Source organism: Sciurus carolinensis, chromosome 18 (assembly GCF_902686445.1).
Source record: "Sciurus carolinensis chromosome 18, mSciCar1.2, whole genome shotgun sequence".
In the NCBI taxonomy this organism is placed as follows: Eukaryota; Metazoa; Chordata; class Mammalia; order Rodentia; family Sciuridae; genus Sciurus; species Sciurus carolinensis.
In genome coordinates this window covers 18,748,240-18,763,190 of record NC_062230.1, presented here as the reverse complement: position 1 = coordinate 18,763,190, position 14,951 = coordinate 18,748,240, and the positions used below count along the sequence as shown (strand labels likewise).

General features: G+C 40.5%; 1 pseudogene; it reads right to left on the bottom strand.

The window, feature by feature from the left end:
• Positions 1-891: 891 nt before the first annotated feature.
• Positions 892-1,370, bottom strand: LOC124969815 (succinate dehydrogenase [ubiquinone] cytochrome b small subunit, mitochondrial-like; annotated as a pseudogene).
• Positions 1,371-14,951: the final 13,581 nt, after the last annotated feature.

Genomic DNA, 14,951 nt, shown 5'->3' with positions numbered 1-14,951 from the left:
TGAGGAACAAATTGATGTTTCACAATTTTCTGCATCCTAACCTGACCTGATTACCAACCGGGGAAAAAGGGGTTAAAAAGCCCTAGGCAGCAAATTCCCTGGCCTGGCCTTGCTGGATCCTGCATTGGAATGTAAACTACAAAGTCAGCAGGACCAGCAAGGGACCAACCTGAGACTGAAGAAAAACAAGTGTTTTTTTAAAAATCCTGGGCTGCAACACAGAAAAATGGTTTTAAGTGAAACACATTTGAGGATTAAATCTGTTTAGGATTTGTAATATTCTGATATGTCTACTAGGAAGACATCTTCTCTAACTGGAGCATCTCTAAATTCAGAAGCTCTCCAATCTTTCTTCCTAGGATTTAGAAATCTATAATTTGAGATTTTAGTATCTCCTAATTTTAAAGTTCACCTAGACATAAAATCATCAGTGGCTGGTATCAAGTGAACAGACAGGGAAATTTCTAAAATTAAACACTAATTATTTGCAAAGTCTTTACTCATGAATTAACAGTCTTTCCCTTTGTACATCATTTCCAAGACAAATGCAGAAATATGATCATCTATTGATAATAATAAAGCTGAATTCTCTTTAAGAGACTGACAAAAGGCAAAAGTTCATATGTAAAGTTTAGTTGTACTGTGAGTCTCATGAACTTGAAGACAACCCATTAACTCACTAGAATGCGGAACTGGGTCTCAAAATGTCTTGGATAGATTTCCTCAAACCTTTTCCTCAACAATTAAATTCTAAAATAACCATGTGATTAGGAGAAGGTCTGTCCACAAATGAACTTATCTGTTATTTTCTCCTTATTGTGAGTTGAATGGCATGACAGAGCAGAGGTAAATAGGCATACAATCGATTCTTTAGATATTAAGTCAAAAAGGTCAAAGCTTCCACAGCATAGCAACAGCTTTGCAGATGCCCACATCATGATAGTTGAAATAACAAAGCTCAGCAAAGGCTAAAGCTGAGAATGCCAAAAGGCCTGCCTTGGCAGCTTTCTGTGATGTATCCCCGTGAACATAGTCAGTTACAACTTGTCCAAGGCCCCAGTGACTATGGAGAGTGAGGACTGCTGCCAAGGAGTAGTCCATTGCAGAGCAAGGATTCAAATATGCAACTGGAAGCAGGCCCAGGAGCAAAACACGACAACCCTCTCACTAGTCCAGTGAAGAGACGCAGCCTTGGAACCAGAATGATGGTTTGGTGACAGGTGAATGTGCTGTGCTCTACTCCATCCTGGGGTAGGTAGGTCCTGGAGAAATGCTGCGACATGAGCAGGTCTGACCACTGGGGTTCAGAGAAACAGAGCTTGCCCTCCATGAGCACCGCAGAGGACACCCAGCCTCAAGAGAACCGCCATCTCACTTTTTCTGTGACTGTCTTAGTTAGAGACATCTGATTAATTTACAAAGTTAAATTACTAATGGTTAATATAACATCGACTACTCCTAACTTCTTAAGTTCCATGGGATGATATTCTGAAACATTGTGTTTTCATAAATTGGTAAACAAACTGATGTAATTCTATGTACAAAGAGTCTAAAAGTTTCAACTGTGTTTTCAATTAGAGTACTGTAAGTAACAAAGTATTTCCTCTTATTAAAATGGAGTAATTTTAAAAAAATGGAGTGATTTATCTAAATCCAGAAATTTCATAAGGGTCATTTCAGAATGTGAACAAAAAATGAGGTCCACAGATAGGGAAAAAGAAAATAGAAGGTTCTAGGTATGGAAATATATTTGGTAGAAGGAAATAGAAAATGTTTCTGGGTAAGAAAGTCTTTGTGTGACAAAATACACGAGGGCCTAAGTAAGTGCTAAGAAAGTCTGTATGTACATAAAGGGCAAATTTCAACAAGTTTGTGTGTAACTAAGTTGGTTATATGTACGTGAGACAATCAGTTAAAGCTATTTAAGGTTTTTTCCTAAAGTCAAATACTAATGTACTGATATAAAACCAAGGTTTAATCTATATGTTAAGCTGACAAGGATTTCTTTAAAACACTAATTTACTCTTAACATTATGTCTTTTGAGTTTTATTCTTTAGAGCAACTAGTCTTAAAGAAATTAGGGTTTTATCCAACTCTGATTAAATAACAACTGTTTTGAGTATTATACTACATTTCAGAGTCTAAATTTTCCTTTAAAATTTAAACTTGGTTAATATAAAAGCATCAATGTAATTGTGGTACTCTTACTCTTTCTTGTATATTAAATATGTTCATATCTTTCAGGTATACAAGTCTTTTAAGCAGAAAATTTAAAAGAATATTTTTACCAAGCTGCTATTCTCCAAACTAAACTTGTCTGTAATGGTAATTTTAAACTTATAAAAATAGTAAATTTTATTGGAGATTTACTTATATCATTCAACATTCTATAACAGGACCTGTTATCAATAAGGTATATGTAAAATTTTATATTACTTTTTAAACTGAGGTAAGAATTTAAAATGTATTTTAAAAAAATGAGAGCCTGATCTATTTAAAGGTTAGTGTTGTGAAACATGAAAGCATTTTGCCATTTTTCCACACAAAAGAAAAGTTAAAATCTCTCTCAGCCTTTCTTTAATTCTTGTTTTAAATGTAATATCATATTAACTAATGTTCATATAGACTCTGGAAAGAATATATACAAACTTTGTAAAATGACATTTAAGAAAGAGGCAAAAATCAGCTTTAGAACTAGAATACTTTACCTAAAATTTGCCAAGAACCCCACCTTATCTAAGATAGGGCTCTGCCTCCCCTCTTATTACATACACATTAGAATGGCTCTGAAATAAGCCAGACTTTCTCATTTAAAATTGTATTCAAAGGTTTGATGTTTGTTGTAAAGATATAATGTATAATGCCACCAAAATTCAGAATAGCTATTACACAAACTGAACATGTTTTTACTCTTGTTAATTTCATCTTGTATTTTCCTTGTAAAATCTATAAATGTTGCTTGTTAATATTTTACAGATATACTACTTCAAGAACACACAACACAGGTTAATTTGAGATAATAAGCTATCACCCACAAGACAGATGGATATAAAGCTATCTTATAGTGCTAATGCAGGCCCCAATTAAATATGAGGGGTAAATGACTGTAAGGTTATGGACATTACAGTTAAGGCCCAGTACTCTTACTTTATGACTGGTGACACTGGCTTGCTGAATGTTTAAGATCAAGACTTAAAGACTGAGATTAAAATAAAGGGGCCAAGAAAACCAGTATTTGGTTCTTGCCTTCAGAGTCAACCTGAACCCAGGGAACAAGAGAACTTCTCTAAGGAGTTTTGCAACTCTGGGCCACATGACCTTCTGATCAGGGAGATTACTGAGACCACTGGAGAATGGAAAGCCAATCAGTGCATCTGCTGTGAAGACAAGGGTCATTGGAAAAGGGATACATCCCTGATGCTTCCAAAGGAAGCCACCTCATCAAGGAGACCCTACCTAGCAGATGGCACTAGAAGAGCCAAGAAGCTGCTCTCAAGTTCCCCATGAGTGACCCATGTGGGAATTCAATTGACTCTTAACAATAAACAGGAACAGGTCAATTTGACCAACTTGGTCTTGAATACCTAGTTAAAACTATATCCATAGCTATATCTGGGCATTTAGAATAAAACCAATAGCTCTTTTAAATAAAACTTAAGACGTACACTTCTGTCAGTCCCCAGCTCTGATGTCCCCAAACTTCTGAGGTTTGTTTTTTGTGAGGCTCACAAATATCCCTGCCTAACAAATTAAACTAGCTTCCATACCTTAGTTTTCCTTATTCCTCAGACTATCACTTAACTCCACAACCAAAGCCTACCCATTCCAATAACAGCACACACTAGACTAGAAGAGCCCCCAACTTATTCCTTTACTAATAAGGCTAAAAGCATCCACTGAGATTAAAGAATTATTTCTGACACCATGTGAATTAAATCCCTATGTTTTATTCTCTGAACCTATTCAAGTACAATATAATGTGCCACAAAAAATGTATTATGTTAAATATAAGAACTGTACATTACAACAGTGGTAGGACAAATTGTTAAAAGGGCCAATAGCCCCCTGTCTCCCTGTGAAAATACTAAATATTTCGTCTGGTAGCTAATAGCTGACATTGTTATCTTGGCTGAGATAACCACCTCTGAATTTTACCGAAACCCGGCAATCTCAAGTACATATTGACCAGAAATTTTCTAAATGAGGTCCGGCAACTAAAAGATTCTGTCATATGGCTAGGAGAGCAAGTACAAGGTTTACAATGGACTCAGAGACTTCAATGCCATTCAAATATTACTCACTTTTGTGTTATTAGTGTTCCATGCAATGACACTAAGATTTAATGGCAAAATGTAAGTAATCATTTAATGGGACTTGATCCTTTTCATAATGCCTTTTTGGATGTGTTGAAATTACAATCTCAGGTTCTGGCCATGGCTAATGCTCAACCACCTACTTTTGATAATAAAGAAATCTGGAGCAGTTTAGCTGAAGGGATATCTTCCCTTAGCCCTTTTAAGTACTTTTCCACACCTATAGCTGGGTTACTAGCTTTAACAATACTATTAATTGTGTCTCTGGTCTTATCTTATGTAATTTGTTGAGCAGGATGGAAACAACTAAATCATCAGGAAAGTATGGTCCCAAGTTTAACCATGCTTGCTACGCTCCAAAGGAACTGTGCCCATGAACTCATGGGAAGGGCACCCCAAATCTGATTGGACCTTGACTAAAATTAACAAAGCCCTCAATTATGTTATGCACTAAAATCATTTTTCTTTACACTGACTCATTAGTCTTCCACACTAGAATACCTTTAGCATTAGTAAGTTAATTAGTCTACATTCTATTAGTCTTCATGCTATAATTGTTTCCCATTACTAACAAACTAATTAACCTTCACATACTACATTTTTCTTCTCCCTATTTTTAGTGTTATAGTTTTTAAATAAAGTGGTCAGCTCGGCCTCAACTGCCAGAAAATATCCCAGAACATCCCTCCTCCCACCCCTCAAAATAAACTATATAAACACAGTCCTTTCTTTGTTCAGTGGCTCTTTTTCCAACAGGAGAGTGGGTCCACGGGCACCATTTCATCCCCCTGAATAAAGAGCTGAGATGATGTGTGAGGTTCACATCCTGCCCGGTCTTTTTGTGCTAACAAGTGTCCCTGGAGTCAATCCTGAGTCCAGGGGTGGGGGGAGGAGGGCTTAGTAATCAAACTGCTTTTTAATTCAGTATCCAAAAAAATTAAGGCAAAAAATCCCATAATTAATACAATATCTATATTTTTTAAAAAAGAGTATTCCACCTGTATTTTCATGACCCTGACTTACTGGCCTCACTGTAATCCTGGCCATGCATGCAGTTAAAAGTGTTATTTACCAAAACAAGTGACTGGCATGGTCTGTAGTTTGCTGATTGTTTAAAATTTGCATTAAAATATTATTTCTCTTGGTTGCTATTTTGGCAGTCACTTGAATTTTGCACTAGAGATCAGTGCCTTGCTTTTACCCTATTCCTGCTTCTGCCAAGTCCCCTCAGTTCTGAGAGCCACATCTCTATCCTGGAATCAGGAAGTGGGCTTCACTCTTGTAGTCTGAATTTTGCCACCAGCTCCAAGTTACTTTGGGTCAGACGTGCCACACCAGCCTCAGTTTGTTACCAGTAGCCTAGCCCCAGAATCCTGCTTGGTTCCCAGCTGGCTGAATTCAGCCACATGCCTGCATAAGAAATAGGCAAAGGAAGGAACAGGAAAAATGAATTTTATGCAGTTTGATCAAACTGGAGAGAAGCAACTAGATTGCATCTCCTGCCAGTCCTATAAAAGCAGTTACAATTTATAGAAACAAAAGCCAGATAATAAACCTAAGTAGATTTAGCCAGGCTATGTTAATCAGAAACCTGACCCTTAGCCATGAGGGGAGGGAGGTATGTAGCCCTTACACATTTACTCTTGTAATAGAGCTGGAGCCTTCCATGAAACTGAGGCAGTGTGAAGACTCCACTTCAAACTCCAATTCTTGGAATCAAGTTAGAAAGATTTCAGACATGTCGCTCAAAGTAACAAGAATGAGTTTAATAAAAGGAAGGGGGACACTCTCAGAGGAGAGAGTGAATCCTCTCAGGAGAAGTACAATGTGCCTCGTCTGCACTCCATTTTTATTGGGGATTCCAGAGAAGTTTCCAGAGAGTCCTTCCCACGTCCACCTCTTGACTTTTGTCTGACAGCAAGATGACATCAGACTTTTAAGTCCCCACTGCATGACAACTCTGTTACCTTAGCCCATACTGACCAGTTCTAATTGGCTTCTTAATCATTTTTAAAGGTTTTATGGTTAGGAGGAATTATCCTTGTCTTCTGGATTCTGGTCTGTGAAGAGGGTCACCAAAATCTCTCCTTTCAGTCAGGCGCAGTGGCAAATGCCTATAATCCCAATGACTTGGGAGGCTGAGGCAGGAGGATTACAAGTTCAAAGCCAGGATCAGCAAAAGTGAGGTGCTAAGCAACTCAGTGAGACCCTGTCTCTAAATAAAATACAAAATAGACTCAGTGATTGTGTGTCCCTGAGTTCAATCTCTAGTACCAAAACAATAAATTCTCTCCCTTCAAAGTAACTTGGTTTTCTCTTATCAACATTATTTCCTGCCTGCATTTCCTTGCAGATAACAGGTAATTTGCTGAGAAATGTGACCTATCCTATCTACATAGGCCAAGCAGGTCTGTAGGTAAATTGCTTTTTGGTAAAGAAAGCATATGGGGGCCAACACGGTGGGCCCATTTTAGAGAATAATTCTCTTAACTTTGTGTTCACACCATTCACATCTGTCTGTTCCCTAACACTCTCAGCATAAGGAATTGCCCTTAATTTCAGAGTTTTGTTTTTGTTTTTTTGGTACTGGGGATTGAAAGAGACACTTTACCTCGGAACCACATCCCCAATCCTTTTTTTTTTTTTTTTTTTTTTTTGAGACAGGGTCTTGCTAAGTTGCAGAGGTTCTTGGTAAATTCCTGCAGCTGGCCTCCAATTTATGATCCTTCTGTCTCAGCCTCCCAAGTCTCTGGCATTACAGGCATGGACCATCATACCCAGACAGAGGCCCTACCCTCCCATCACCTGCGGTACTAAGGATTGAACCCAGGGGCCCAGGGGTGCTGTACCACTGAGCTACAGTGCCAGTGCTTTTTATTTTGAGATTAAACTCTCACTAAATTGCCAAGACTGGCCTCAAACTTGTGAGCCTCCTGCCTCAGCCCCGCTAGTTGCTGGGATAACTGATAAGCACCACTGCACTCAGTTCAGCAGGGCCATTAATTTCAGTTTGTTTCAAGTTGGCCCTTCTAAGTCTAGGAATGCAGCTCATTGGTATAGCACTTGCCTAACTTGTGCAAAGCCTTGGTTCAATCCCCAATACTCTCCTCCTCCAGAAAGCATATCAGGTGGACCCCTGTAAAATTAGGAGGAGTTCAACTAGATGATAGAGGAGGGTCTTCATAGATCTAAACAGCGGTGATCTCATAGGCTTGAATGAAAGAACTCAATTTTTACATGAGTACACAGTGATCCTAGAAGCATTTTTCCTAGTGGCCAAGAATTGAAAATAATCTAAATGCTCATCAGCAGTCCAATAGATATACGGCTTGTTGGGTAAACACAAGTCAGTGCCTAGAAGGCCTGTTGTTCCTGAAGGTAAACTAAGGACTCCCAAGAATGTGTTGTGGGTGGGCAAGAAGGAAGGAAACTGGCCATTTCCTTTATTTCCAGTTTTTAGGTGAGGATCAAAACTGGAGAACCTTGGTTGTGAAGTAAAGGCATGTGCTCATAAAACATCTGAAGAAGCCCAAATGCGCAATTGGCACTCAGTCAATCCTGTACATATTTTCCCCAGTTTGCAGATGCAGCGCAGCCCTCCATTTTATCCTGCCTTGCCACTGCTGAGGAGCACATGTCCAAATCTGGGGCTGGGGTTGTGGCTCAGTGGCAAAGCACTCACTTAGCACATGTGAGACCCTGGGTTCAATCCTAAGCACCACATAAAAATAAAATAAAGGCATTGTGTCCACCTACAACTGAAATATATATTTTAAAAAATGTCCAAAACTTTCCATTGAGTCATCCAGGTTAACAGTAAGCTAGGGCCTTTGGAGTCCTGGGGTCAAACATGGCATTTCAAATAATGGGATACTATATAACACCAAAGCCAAATGAATATAACCATATGTAACTACAAGGATAAACACGGGAAAAGCCAAGTTTTAATTCAGATAAGAATTCATGCTTATAAGCATGCATCCTACTATATACAATAGAATCATTAGCTTGTTGATGAAGTAGCTCTGGAAGGGGTCTGGAGAACCATCTCATAGTATATGCTTATATTATAGATGAAGAAACTGAGGTCCAGAGAGAGAGGAAGTGATCTGGGAAGGGGTTAGCAAAGAGTGGCATAAAGAGGTTGCTACAGGTGAGCTGGAAGAAAAATCTGCAGAAGACTTCTTGGGGTCCAAACGTGTCTGACTTTAAAAGATTGTGCTGAAGCTTGAATGTGTTAAGCCTGATTGCAATCCCAAGAGAATGCTGGCCATTATGAGATACAAGCATTTCAAATTGGGAAGAGATAAGAAAAGGAAGGACCACGTTATCCATTCTAAACTTTAGGGCTTTTTTGATTGTTGGTCTTTCAATTTTAAGGGGAAAATGTTGCAGTAATAGAAAAATTATCTTCTGGAAAATAAATACAGTGATATTCTTACTAGAAAACAACAAACAAAAATTTTCCAGGTTGCTGATAAGCCCCAAATCTCCAGGTCACTTTCATATATTTTGAGAGAATCCAGGGTCTTGTCCCCAGTTGATTGTAAAACGTGACTGCTGGTGCAGAGTAGCCTCTGAAAGGAATTGTTTGTGTTCTGCCCTCATCTCTCTTTGACTTTCTCCACCTCCTCACCCTTACCAAGTTTGTCTTCTCAACTCATCTTGGGTCTTTATTTATTTTTTAAAAAATATTTTAGTTATAGATGAACACAATACTTTTATTTATTTATTTTTTTGTGGTGCTGAGGATAGAACCCAGTGCCTCAAACGTTAGGCGAGCACTCTACCACTGAGCTACAATCCCAGCCCTCATCTTGGGTCTTTAGCCCAGAAAAATGCTACCATAACCTTAACTTGTCCCATCAGGAAATGAGGGTAGGGACTAGGGGAGGGCATTTATGACCGCAGAGCTCACAAGTCCATTGGGAGTTGGGTAGGGGGCCACTAAGACAGCTCCAGTGAGTACCAGCTCCTAGTAGTCACACCTTTATATAATCTTCTCTCCTGGAGTGTGAACTGCATTTAGAGGCTTCTTTTTAGCTAACAGAATGTGGCAGAAATGATGGGTTGTTACTTCCAATGTATGCTTCAAAAACTGTGGCTTCCACTTGAGTACTGTCTTACTCTCTTGATTGCTTGGTCTGGGAAAGTCAGCTGCCATGTTGTGAGCTGCCTTAAGAAGAGACCCACAAGGCCAAGAATGTCACTGGCCAACAGCAAGGGAGAACCTGAGGCCCACCAACAGCTATGTGAGTGAGCTTAGGAGTGGATTGTTTCTCAGCCACACCTTGATATGACTGTATCCCTGGCTGACGACTTGAATGCAGCCAGAGGCACCCAGCTCAGCTCTAATTCCTGACCCATGGAAACTGTGAATGTATGTGTGTTGTTTTAAGTCTCTTAGTGAAAATAAGCTGGGGCCATTTCTTTATACTCTTGGCAGTTTTCTGATGGTCACTAAGGTAGCAGAGACAGTGTTTCACTGCTCTGGCGATAAATAACACACACGAGGGAAAAGTCTATTTGGCATTTGTAGTACTGGGAATTGAACCCAGGGGCTCTACCACTAAACTGCATCCTTGGCCCTTTTTATTTTTTATTTGAGATAGGGTCCGCAACGTGCAATCCTCCTGCTTCAGTCTCCCAAGTAGCTGGGATCACAGGTGTGTGCCACTGTGGCTGGCATTTATTTGGGTTTTTAAGTATGCAATTGCACTAGGTTTTTCTTTCCATGTTGGAGCCTCATTGACAATGAGCCTGCTCTTTGGAGTCAGGATACACTGAGATTCTCAAAACTGTGTGGAATACTCAGGTAGGCTAATCTTTCCTGTACTCCTCCCAGTTTTTCCCAATATCTGCCCCAATCCCTAGTCCTTCATCCCCATCTTCATCTTTGTGTGATGACCGTGACCACTGAATTCTTCCTCCTTATCTGCAGCCATAACTAGGTACAGAACAGTGGATGCCACGTCCCAACGTCCAGCCCTCAGCTTGCACCTGAAAGAATCCACTCCAGGCTCTTGCAACTATTATACTGGCCCTGGGAGTGGGGCTCAGTTGTAGAGTGTGAGCTTAGCATGTGTGAGACCCTGGGTTTGATCCACAGAACCTCCCCCTCAAAGTTATATGGCTTATTATCCTGGCTCTAGCCTAATTCCAAACTTGCCCATTGTAGCTCAAGATGAGATGGTTTGGAAAAAAAGTGCAGAAAAAATTCATCTTCACATAATGCAATCCAAACCCAGGTTCTTAGCAGACTTTGGGGAGCTGTGTTTTGTTTGGAGAAAGGGTTTGCCCTGGTCAGATCTAAATCTATTTGCACTGTAATTATTTGAGATACTGACTTCTCTCTCTTTTAAGTGGAAAAAAAGGGGGGTATTATGGTTGTATTTGAAGTGTTCCTCAGAAACTCCTAGGTTAATGCAGGAGGCAAAATGATTAAATTATGAGAGTTGTAACCCAATCAGTGAATAATCCATTTGGTGGATTAATAATTTGACTGGACTAACTGGGATCACTGGAGGTATGCCTCTGAGGTGTAAATGTGTGTGTGTGTTTGTTTATTTGGTACTGGGGATTGAACCCAAGGTGTGCTTTACCACTGAGCCACATCCCCATCCCTTTTTATTTTTTATTTATTTATTTATTTTTTGGGTGCTGGGGATCGAACCCAGGGCCTTGTGCTTACAAGGCAAGCACTCTACCGGCTGAGCTATCTCCCCAGCCCCCCTTTTTATTTTTTATTTTGAGACAGGGTCTTGCTAAATTGCTTAGGGACTCACTAAGTTGCTGAGGCTGGCTTTGAACTTATGATCCTCCTGCCTTAGCTTCCTGAGTTACTGGGATTGCAGGTATGTGCCATCGTGTCCCATTTATATTTTGTCCCTGGCTCTCCATATGCTAATGCTCTCTCTCTGCTTCCCAGCTGCCTAACTTAAGCAGTTTTCTGCCATCATGTTCTTCAGTCATATAGTCTGTCTCACCTGGGACCCAGAGCGATAGAGCTGGCTGACCGTGAACTGAGAGCTCTGAAAAGTGAGCCAAAATAAAACTCTTCCTTCTCTAAGTCGTTCTTGTTATTTTGGTCACAGCAACAAAAAGCTGACTAATACAGGAGAAAGAAAGAAAGGAGAGAGAGAGAGAAGAGGAGGAGGAGGAGGAAGAGGAGAGAATAGGGGAGGCAAGAGAGAAGAAAGAAAAGAAAGGAAAATCTGGGAAGCCATCCTTATCTAGCAGAATCAGACTAGGACACAGAGGTCTGACTTTCCTGAACTGGCAGATACGGAGGTCTGTCCAGACGGTGGGGGTCGGGGGCAGGGGGATGATGGTGGTTATGTGCACTGTGGGAATGGTTCCCTGTCTGCTTCTGTGATAGTCCCCCTAAAAATAATGGCTCCTCTAACTCCACCTTATCCTGTTCATCACAGAAGCTTGGCCTCCTTTACCTGTGTGTTAAAAATAAGATATATATGTATGATTACATGAATGGCGAGAATATACATTGTGTACAACAACAGAAATGAAAAGCTGTACCCCATTTGTGTACAATGAATCAAAATGTGACTGTAAAAATAAAAAATATTTTAATTAAAAAAACAAATAAATGAATAAATAAAAAATAAGAGTTGGGCTACCCCATGTAGTTAGAGACCAGAGCTGGTATGGCCAGACCCATCATGTCCCCCTCTCATTTAAAGAGTATTGGCTTTGTGTGTTTATTGATTAGATAAGTTTATGTTAATTGATTGACTTATAGCCAACATCGTTCTCCAGCAGTTAAACCCTTTTCTCATCCATGCTGGATGTGGCTAAGAGACCACAGGAAAAGACTTATAACCTTTCTATGAAGACCACCTCCTCTGGGAAGCCTACCTGTGCTTTGTGGGAGCTGACTCCTCCCCTCTATTTCCCAAAGTGCCGCTTACTTGTCACTCAGACTTGGAATTAAATAGATTGAAATCCTTGAGGACAGAGATCATAACTTATTACTAAGACTGAGAAAACCTTGAGAGCTGCAACATTGTTCTTGTTCACTGTTATATTCTCAGAACCTAGCACAGAATCTAGCACCTGGCGAAGGTTTGCCAAATGATTGTAAATGAATGATTATAAAAATTGATTCTGGGCCATCATTAAGAACATTAGTTTTCTTGGTATCTTCTTATACAGGGGTAATTTTTGGTGTATAGGTTTACGTATGTTAAACTGAACATTGCCAAACTGTCATACTCTTTGAGTCTTTAGATTTTTCTAACATTCTTTTTGAAACTTACAGAAAAGTTTCAAATTCAGGGCAAAGAATTTTTCCCCTGGACTATATGAAAATTAATTAATGTCTAATGTATCCTCTCCGAATATTTTGGCATGTGTTGCCTATATACAATACCATTCTCCAACATAACCACAATTTAACCATCAAAATCAGGAAGTTAACTGCCTCAGATCCTACTCAGGTTTTTTCAATTAACCCGAAATGTCCTCTACTGCAAAAGGATCCAATTCAGAAGCACATATTGCATTTAGTTGTCTCGTTCCTGCCTCTGTTCCTTCCTTCTCCCCTCCCCCTTTCCCTCCTCTCTTTCTACTGGGGATGGAACCCAGCCTTTCAATATTCACCTCCTCCCTTCAGGACCCATTGTGGTTGGGAAGGGATGTTTGCTTTTGGTGGAGATGTTGGGGATGAACCCAGGAAGGGATGAAAGTTTGCTTTTTCCCACGGGGCCCATTGTTACTGGAAAAGGATGTAACAGGAGAAGTTTAATGTTTGGCTAATTTCCCCTCCCTCTTCCCGAGTCACACGGTCCCTCCGTTTTTTCCAGGGGAGATGTCTTGTAGGAATATTATTTTCCATAACCCTTCAGGGATGTCCTGAGAAGGGAGTTTGGTCTGGTGTCTGGGACACTGCTCCAGCATCCCACATACTTCTCCACAGGACCTGCCTTACCAGCTCAGCTTAGTGATAAGTAGAACTCCAGCTGTCACACCATGGCCCACCCCACAAAACCAGCCTTTGCATGGCCCACCAGGCTCACATGGGAAACCTAGATTCCAGGACTTTATGAGAACAGACAGAACTGTACTGTACTACAATCATTCTTATGTCCAGAACTAGACAGGAGCCTAGCCATCCTGGGAAGACAATGTTACCCACTCCCAACCCTCCCAGTCCACTCAGGCCTTAGCATTTAGAGCACTTCCACACTTATTTGCTTGTTGATTCCCAAATAACTCAGTAAGGAATGTCTGCCAGGGACATCTCCTTGAGGGCTACAGGGACCAGGGTCCAATACTCTGATTTCTGACCAAGGAACTGAGTCTGCTCTGCCATCTTTCAAATTGGGAAAGGAGCTTTAAGAATAGACTGACATCACCAGGGACAGGGCTCAATTTAGGGGGCAACTATGGATGGGGAGCAGGAAGGCAGGCAGGTTCAGGTCTGTTGTTGTGGGAGTGTTAGAGGGGAGGGGAAGGGAAATAGCAGGAGAGAGAGCAAGAAGTGATATTTTGGCTTCAATGTATAGAAGGTCCTCTTCACTCATGATATTGTTTGGGGACTATAACTCAAATGACTTTTGTAGGGGTTAGGTGAGTAACATTTAAAAATGCATTGAGTCAGGGATACAAGGAATGGTGGGGACTGTTTGTGTGGAATAGACACTATTCAACAGATTACTTCTTATGATCAAATATTGCTGAATCTTCTGATTAAAAGAAAAAACAAAGAAACAATCCCCTCTCCCAGAAATAGATTGTGCAAGTCTCCTGATTTCAATGTTATTTAAGGAACACACACACACACACAGTGACCCAACAGATGTATTTGCTATCTGTGGTCTAAGGATTGGTCACATGTTCCTACCCCCAGCTCAGGGAACAGTAAATGGTGGATAAATGCTGTTGGATTAAGCTGTACCTCCTGCTTCTGAGGTCTATTTTCCCATTCTGGTCAGGACCTGTTTTCTGCCACCAGAGAGGAGAGGGGGCCCAAGGATATTTGCCCTAATGTGAAAGATTAGCTTTCAGTTCTCTGAAAGGGATTCTGTAAACAAATATTGTTCCCATGCTCCCCTGTACCACATACACAAAATCCATATGCAGTTAGAGATTTTGCAGGTACATTTACAACACCTGACACTTGCTCAATGCAATTCTGAGGAAGCCGAGGCCCAAATGAGTAGTATAAACAGGACCAGATCAAAACAACTATTTATTGGGAGTTTATTATGTATGCAGGCTTCCAACTTAAACCCTGGGTTGTGTCCTGATGGAAATATGTCAAAACCCCTCTCCTTCATCACTAATTCCCACTGTCCCTGGGTATTTGTTGCTTCCAGTTTGAGGAGACAAGCGCTATTCATTAGATGTCATCTCAATGAAGCCTGCTGGATGTGCTCTAGGCGAGGCTCCTCCTCCAAAGCTAGTATCATTCACTTGTGTTGCTACTGGTCCTGAATTCATTGTCTTCACAGGACACCAACATACAATATATTCATTTCTGTACCCTTAAAGAGTAGCTAGTGCATGAACTGGCATGATGCTTCTTGACTGACACTACCAGTGACAGGTTCTAGACTTGAGGGAACTGAGGTTAAAGTCGGTCCAACCCATGTGCTTCATGTAGGTAGGCATAACCA